The sequence below is a fragment of the Meles meles genome, chromosome 9, assembly GCF_922984935.1.
Source record: "Meles meles chromosome 9, mMelMel3.1 paternal haplotype, whole genome shotgun sequence".
Classification (NCBI taxonomy): domain Eukaryota; kingdom Metazoa; phylum Chordata; class Mammalia; order Carnivora; family Mustelidae; genus Meles; species Meles meles.
The window spans coordinates 105,439,157-105,446,578 of record NC_060074.1 but is presented as its reverse complement, the minus strand read 5'-3'; the positions used below and the strand labels follow the sequence as shown (position 1 = coordinate 105,446,578).

Here is a 7,422-nt window from a genome sequence, read left to right as displayed (position 1 = left end):
GCGGTAGCTTTAACTCACTGAGCCATCCAGGTGCCCCAAATGTTGCCTTTTGATTTATTAATGTTTCATATGGCCGATATCTGAACCACAATTATTCTCAAGAAGTACCAGTAAGGAACAAAAGAGAAAGAGGATGGGGAAAGCAAAGAAGAAAGAACCCAGAAACTTGAATTATTTGGAATGGATTAAATGGGAAGAGCACACAAATGGGGAAATTGTCACTCTTCTCTCTTCCCATGGCTCTCTGCTCCATTCTCCCTCTTTTCTCCTTCTTAGATTCCAGTTAGAGGCCTGATTTCTTTACCATATCCCATCTCTTATGCTCTTTTCCATTTGTTCCATCCTTTTGTTTCATTGACCCTTCCTCTGGATATTTTCTTCTATGATATTTTCCAGCTCACTAATCCTCTCTGCAATTATGCCCAATTAGCTCTGAAATCCACCCAGTGTGCTCTTAATTTCCTTTTTTTTTTCATTTTTAGAATTTCAACTTTTAATAGTTTGCATTCTCTGCTGAAAATTGAATGTCATCTTTCATTTCCTGAAGCATATTAAACAGAAATATAAGGTTTGTGCCTGACCATACTACCATTTGGAACTACTGTGGGTCTGTTGTCTTTATTGTTTCTCCTAGCTTTTGATTGTGTCATCTGACCTATTCAAATACCTCATTGTTATTCCATGCCAGACATGGTATTTTATTTAATATATTTATTTATTTATTTTAAAATATTTTATTTCTTTATTTGACAGAAAGATCAGAAGCAGGGGGAGCTGAAGAAGGAGAAGCAGGCTTCCCACCGGCAGGGAGCCTGATGTGGGGCTCGATCCCAGCACCCCGGGGTCATGACCTGAGCTGAAGGCAGCTGCTTAACTGAGCCACCCAGGATGATGTTACAATTTTTTTCAAAAAAAGTTATTATATTGTGGTAACAACACACAACATCAGATCCACCCTCTTAACAAATTTGTAAGTGTACATACAATACAGTGTTGTTGACTACAGGTGCGATGCTATGGAGCAGATCTCTAGAGCTTATTCATCATGGATAGTGTTATAATTTGGGGGGAAAGATTTATATTTGGTTGTGGCAGCCTCTGAGGCTAGGGCCCCACAATCCCAGATCACCTTAACCCAACCAAACGTTGGGCTTCAGACTCAGTGAGAGTGGGAAATACAACTGGTCACACTTACCCTTAGGGTGTTGTCCTTTGGGTTGCAAAGCCTGGGATGACTGGGATGTTTACCAGGACATCCTTAGTGGGCCCGGAATTCCAATATTTGTCCCAGATTCCCATGAGGCCTGACCCCACATCTCACACATGTTCTCAGTGTCTTCAGACGCCCCTAGAGGGGAATGTCCCCACAGTGGGTTACCACTCCGGGCTCCCCTCCATCCTTAGTCTTGGCACCCCAGGCCCTCCCTGCCTGGAAGGTCTCTCAAGCCTTCTGACAGATGTTTACTTTCTGTCTCTCCACTTTGCTGGTTGCTCTCCCAAGGAGTTTGCCATCACCAGCGTGAAGGTGATGAGGGACTTCCGAATCCGGTTATGTGTGGGCTCACCTTCACCTCCATCTTTTAATAACTGGGTGGTCTTAGGCAATTGTTCAGTCTTTCTGAGCCCCGGTTATCTCTCTGAAAGAAGGGGTTAATACCCACCTTGCAGGATTTCTTTGAAGCTTAGAAGTAACCCATGTAATGTACTTAAGAATGTCCAACATGTGGTAGGTACTCAAGACACATAGCTTTGTTTTGTTGATGTTCTCCAAGACTCTTCATGGGTCCCTCATTGCAGCTCTGGTGCCCTGGGTGAGCCTCTGGGATTTTGTGTGCATGACATCCAGGAGGTTTCTGGGGACTGTGACGAGTGGCCGGGCTGGGAGGAAAGCTGGTGGGAACCATGCTTTCTGGGCTAACATCTCTCAGAGGTCACTGGGGCTAGCCTGGGCCTGAGCAGGTGGTGGTATGAGGCCAAGAGAGTGCTCCAATCAGGATCAGAGAGGAGAAGACCAGTCCAGGCCAGGAAAACTGGGAGATATTGGGAGGGAGGGGATGAGAGGAGTCTGAGAAGCAGAAATGGTCTGGAGGTCAGACACTGGGCGGAGCATGACTGGGGAACAGGCTAGGATGCAGGAAATGGGCTGGGGTAGTGATTCAGGCTGAAGCTGTTCCTTGCAGGGTACGTGGGGCCCTTTAGGGGTGAGATGGGACATTACGTCCTTAGCCTTTTGGCTCTGACATTGTGACTCTTTAATCCTGAGGATATTTTGACCCATACACTGTTTGGATATTTACGTTTTAATAGGATTATGCAAAACACTGATGCAATCTTATTGTGAAACTATTTTTCAGACCAAATACCATGCCAATTTAATTGTAGGTTTTTATATAGTATAATTATCGTTCCTGTTATTTTTTCTTATTTTATTGAGATATATTAGGTCAAATAAGTTCTTTTTGTTTTTTTGTTTTTGGGGGTTTTTTTGAGGGAGCTAGTGAGAGAGCATGTGAGTGGTGGTGGTGGAGGATGGGCAGAGGGAGAGGGAGAGAGAGCATCTTAAGCAGCCTCCATGCCCAACATGCAGGGACCAATCCCAGGACCCTGAGATCATGACCTGAGCCGAAATCAAAAGTCAGACACTTAACCAACTGAGCCACCTTGGTGCCCCAAAATAAGTTCTTTCCTGGTTAATTTTTATAACAAAATTTGCAACTAATTGACAGATCAGTTTTTTGTCCATTTATAATTTTTCTTCTGCTATCGTGCGCGTGTGTGTGTAGCCATTATTTCTACCAACTTCAATTTCTCTTGGAAACAATGCAGATCCAAACTTCATAAGGAAGGTTAATTCTTTCGTAAGTTATTAGTCGATTATACTTTTTCCTCAAGTGCTGATTATGTTGATGTACTTTGTGCTGATTATTTCTACTGGCTGATAGTCTTTATTACTTCTCTAAAAAGTATAAATAGTTATATCTTTTTCTTTGTTCATCTATCAGAAATTCACGAGCAGTTTTGTGATATGAGGAATCATGGGGAAAGAGAGAGAAGTGTGAGGCTCGTGAGGAGAGGAAAAGACCAGAAGATCAAATGAGAGGGAGGCCCAGAAACACAAGTGGGGAAGAGCCCAAGACGGTTGGGTTCAGAATGTCCTGCTTCCCAGTCAGACAGCAATTTTGGTCAAGTGAGGGGCCCCGACTGTGGCGTTGTTGGGGCACAAGTGTGGCCGTGGTCTTCGGAGAAGATCAAGGTGGTCAGGCATCTTGAGTTGAAGTAGGAGTGCCTAAAGGAGTTGCTTTGGGGTTGGGATGAATGGTTAACAACAAGGGTGGCAGCTGTGACTGGACCCTGTGAGGCTACCTACCACCTGAGAGCATGGTTCCACCAGGTCGTGCTGCTTAGCAGAAAGTCCATGCTTGTCTCTGACTGCTTCCTCACTCAGCAGCCAACACATGGCTAAGTTATTTAGCCTCTGCCACTTTGGTTTCCTCATCTGAAGAGCAGGGATACTTCTGTAAAAATGATTCTGAGACACATAGGAAAATGCCCACTGAAATCTCTCTGTAGATGATAGCTTTTATTACTATTAGCAGAGCTCCTTGGCAAAGACCCTCCTGGGTCAGGAAACAGATGGCAAATGCCCCGTAAGGAGGTTCTACCAGAAGCACCGCAGAGGCCTGGGCAGGGTCTAGGGAAACCACAAGGATTAGTGCTACAGCCTCAGGCTGGTCAGTGGGGTCTTGACCACCCAGAAGCTGAAGGTGAGGGAAGGGAGTCAATGAGATGGCGTAGAAAGCATTGCTAGCCTGGGGAATCTGCTGGGAGAGAAGCCACGAGAAAGAAATACCCCCATCTCGATGCCCTCCCTCTCACCTCCCGCTGGAGCTTCCCATGGCCAAATCCAACCCATTGGTCCCAGCCAGACAGCGCTCTGTTCCAGGGCAGAGAGCAGGGTGGGCGAAGAGTGAACCCAGGCTGCAAACTAAAGACATCTAGCACAGGTTTGGGGGCAAGTTCTGGCATGTGCTTGCCCTTTCTGGAGCACGCGCTCACGTCCGGGCTCCAGGAACGAGCCTCGGGTCACAGGGCTAGATGGGCAACCTGGAGAGCCTCGTCCAATCACACAGCTTCCAAGCAGACCAGGCTTGCCATGGAGCTCCTCTTGGAAAGGTCAGGGGTAATGTATTCCTCCTCTCGAGACTCCAGGTATTGTGGAAGCCCATTCACGTGGACCCTGCAGCATTTCAGGCTTGGAATAATTCAGACGGGAGTTCGCCTGAAATTTATCTTTGCTGTATTTACACAGAAAGACCTTAAGAAGCTAGCCGGTAGTGTAAACATGGATAATTATAATATTTCAGGAGAGGTTTAACATACCGAAAGAGGAAAAAGGAATTTCTAAGCACAGCGGCAGAACTCATCTCTGGACACTGAGAGAATTAAAAATTGTTCTTTTCAATCATAAAATCACGCCCATGGGAGCCTATACGATCCTGAAGGTGATTCAGGTGCACGGGAACTATCACATGGTCTTGTTTGGTCAATGCCTCAAGAGGTTGATACCCAGCACTGATTAACAGCAAGTTGGGGCCCGCTGGGGTCAAAGTCAGCCTCTTTCCACGTAGAGGGAGTGTGGGATAGGAGTGGGAAAACACAGTGCTTGCAGTGAACAGGTCAGGCATGGACTCTGGCAGTCTTTTGGGTTCTTTGACCCTGCTGAACCTCTGTTTCCCCACCTGTGAAATGGGTGAAGCAACATCCAGCTCATGGGCTTTTTCTAAGGATCACCAAGTTTCTACCGCGATGGTCCTATCACAAAGTAGGGCCTCAGCTCCTAATTCCCTGCCCCCCACTGGTCCCAGAAGGAGGCTCCCCAAGGACCGCCCAGGCTCTGCCCCCTCTACATCTGCCTGGCACCTGCCAGGGAATGCTTGTTGGAAGGCGAAGCCTGCCACCCTCTGTTACTTGGTTCAGACTGACCCAGTTCCTCCCAGGCCTTGAATCCAGCCTCCTGTTTCTGTCACAGCAAAGTCTCCCCTTCCCGATCACACGAGCAGTGCCACTAATGGAAAGGGCATGGTGAGATTTGGAGCCAGACTGACAAGGTTTCCAATCCCAGCTCTGCTATTACTCATGACACAGCAAGCTTCCTAACCTCTCTGAGCCCCTAGGCAAGCAAGATGGCCAACATGGCTTTGCAGGCGGTATCAAGCACCTGACACAGCCCTCGGTCATCACGGCGATGGGTCATCGATAGTTATTGTTGTTAGTGTAGTATGTTCAGACCTTTCTGAATTGGTCAGAAATCTGCCTTAGCTGTTGGGATTTTTCTGTTGATGGGAAATTGCAGACCGTGGGGGAGAATCTGCTGGTTTGCCTGTCATCCTTGCCCAGGGGTCATGCTAATCTCTGTATCTCTCCAATTTTAGTATATGTGCTGCCAAAGGGAGCATGGGGATCTGCTGGTTTGGGGGAAATGTGATGGTGGGGAGGGGGGAGGGTGGCTCAGACATTGCCTGGAAGGGACCCTTGTCTGTTTTGCCCAAGCCCTGCTTTCAGGCAGGGATGAACTTGACCTCAGCAGAGGCAGAACATTCCGAGGCTGTGCTCTGCATTCTCCATTCCCAAGGATGCGAGTGTGGTCCCAGAGCTTGTGTCCTGGCCAAAGGAGCACAGGACACCCTCCCCTTGTGACCTCCTGGGGGGAAGAGATGAATAATAAAGCTCAACGGCTTGCCCAAGGCACCATGGAAAAAGGCGTTCATCATCTTAATGGCGCCTTTCAGATGTCTGGCTTCTCCGTGGCCTCTTCCTCATGAAACCCCCTCCCGAAAGCAGTCTATGTGAGCTATTCCTGGCATGTCCTGTGGTACAAAAGCACGGTTCATCTTTTCAAGGAGACGTGGAAGGTTGAAAGTCAAACCCATTGGAACAAACCTTGGCTTTGGAGACCAGTCAAGTGCTTATTAGGCAAGGGCTTGCTCTCCCTGAGAAGATGAGCAGACAGAGTTTGGGGGGACCGGCGATAAGGATGAAAAGGGCACAAGATCTATGCAGTACATACCGTCTCGGGGTGGGGGCATGGTTACTGGGTGATCGCCTGGTCCTGGAAGGAATCACAGGCTCCAGCTTCCACCAGGACAACCCAGGTGGGGACGGGCCCATACCCATTACTGTGACTGGGGAGGTCTGCAGGAAGAGCCAGGGTGCAGTTTGGCTTGGCTTTGGAGGAAGTATATCCTCCCTTCAGGTCTATGGCCACTGCCTTCATGCACACAAGGATAGTGGAACAGCTAATGCTGTGGGAAGAGAGGGGGGGATTGGGGCTGGAGAGATCTCTAGCCTTGCTTTGCAGAGAGTGTGAACCTCTCTGTGCCTCAGTTTCTCCATTAGGACCATAGAGATTGCATTACTTATCTCTTTTCTACCTAAATGGTGGGCTGGAAGCAGAGGTTGATAACAATGTCTCTGGAGAACCATGTCTTTTGGCAGAAGAGGTGTCCTAGCATCTCAGGAGGGCCAGCCAGACCATGACCCTGGTGTCTTTTGGTGAAGGAAGGCAGGGTGTCACTGGAGAACGTGGAGGCTGGAGTCACTGGGGGCATCTCCCACCTGCTGAGAAAGGGAAGTTCCTCAGAGCGCGTAACCTTCAGATGTACGGGAGGCCCATCAAGACCATTGTGGGCTCATGGGTGTGGCCAGGATCCCTCTGGACCAGGGGAGTGTGGATGAAGAGAGTCTGTTGTGGCTTGTTTTTTATTCTTTGTTTTTGTGTTTTGTTTTGTTTTTCTTTGGCTTTTAGGAAAGAAAGAAAGGAGAACAAGAGTGAGAGTCCTGGGGGATTAGGTGGCCGTCTCCTTTCCCAGGGGCAGCTGCAGGGGCATATGGGACAGGAGAGATTGGTCAGGACCTCCTTCCTTTTCAAAAAGAGAACCACTGTGCTTTTATTCTGCTGCATATCCCAGGTTTTGATTATGATTTCAATGGACAGAAGATTCCTTAGCTGAGCTGGTGTGAAAACCAGTGTTTGAAACCATTGGTCAGCTAGACTGGGAAATTCTTTGCAAACCTCTTCTTTTTCCCTGCCACGATCTCTGTTTTGGCTTTCCCCTGTTGTGTTACAAAGTACTCTGAAACTTACTGGCTTACTATAGCATTTGTTTTCTTTCATGAGTTGACTGGGCTCAGTTGGGCCATTTTCCACTGGGGTCTCTCTTGTGGCTGCAGTTGGATGGTGGGTGGAGTTGGAGGGCTGAGGTTCAGTTGGATGGGTCCCCTGCATGGTCTGTCTGTACCCGAGTTGGGCGGCTGAGGGAATGGGGACAAGCTGGGCAGCTCTCTTTCCACATGTCCCTGCCATGTAGACTTCCTCACAGCATGGCGGTCTCGGGGTAGTCAGACTTCTTACATGGAGCCTGG

The 7,422-nt window shown here is 48.2% G+C and overlaps 1 non-coding gene across 1 annotated transcript; it reads right to left on the bottom strand.

Annotated features, from left to right (window-relative positions):
- Positions 1-5,351: 5,351 nt before the first annotated feature.
- On the bottom strand, positions 5,352-5,456 carry LOC123951260. The gene has a single exon (XR_006820407.1). It is a non-coding gene; the product is annotated as a U6 spliceosomal RNA (small nuclear RNA).
- Between the last annotated feature and the right edge of the window lie 1,966 nt (positions 5,457-7,422).